This window comes from Anneissia japonica, unplaced genomic scaffold (assembly GCF_011630105.1).
Source record: "Anneissia japonica isolate Jap-2015-1 unplaced genomic scaffold, ASM1163010v1 scaffold62398_len791_cov199, whole genome shotgun sequence".
Lineage (NCBI taxonomy): Eukaryota > Metazoa > Echinodermata > Crinoidea > Comatulida > Comatulidae > Anneissia > Anneissia japonica.
This window is the reverse complement of record NW_022722963.1, coordinates 87-791: the sequence shown is the minus strand read 5'-3', so window position 1 is coordinate 791 and position 705 is coordinate 87. Positions and strand designations below refer to the sequence as shown.

The 705-nt window shown below is 35.0% G+C and overlaps 1 pseudogene; it reads right to left on the bottom strand.

Moving 5' to 3' along the window:
- Positions 1-238: 238 nt before the first annotated feature.
- On the bottom strand, positions 239-357 carry LOC117112011 (annotated as a pseudogene).
- Between the last annotated feature and the right edge of the window lie 348 nt (positions 358-705).

Genomic DNA, 705 nt, shown 5'->3' with positions numbered 1-705 from the left:
CAAAGCTTCATACCTTTCATCAAATTTATAGGTAAAGCTTCACTCACTCAAGATAAAAAAGAACTTCAGGATTTCACTACAACAGCAAATTTATTGACCTTAGACTTCGACGTTATTTGGCGACCTCTAAGGAGGGTGGGTCCAGGCTTCAAAGTGACGCCTGCATTAGGAAAATATTATAAGAGCTATGGATGCGCTACTATTGGTAAAATTAATTTTCTAGAAAAAAAATAAATGATGTCTACAGCACTCGGTATTTCCAAGCGGTCTCCCATCCAAGAACTAACCAGACCCGACGTTGCTTAACTTCGGTGATCGGACGAGAACCGGTGTTTTGAAGGTAGTATGGCCGTAGACAAGGGTGCACCAACAGTGCAACACTTCGATCATCGAGCTCATTAAATGATATTTCACTAAAATACAGTTTTTAACCAATGAATAGAACAATTCCATAGCAGACATTTTTTTTATCGTCATTTGAATTTTCAAAAAGCATCACAGTTAAATTTTAAAAATCGAAATAAAAATCGCCGCTGAAAAATATTTACAATTTTTCGAAATTTATGAAATTTCAGAAATGTGTTCAGACTATGTTTATGTACATGTGGTAAAAATTTAATTTGTACATGTGATAAAAATTTCATCTCTAGAGATCGAGATCTCGAGTAGAGAGATAGAAACAGATAGAGAGAGATAGATAGATGA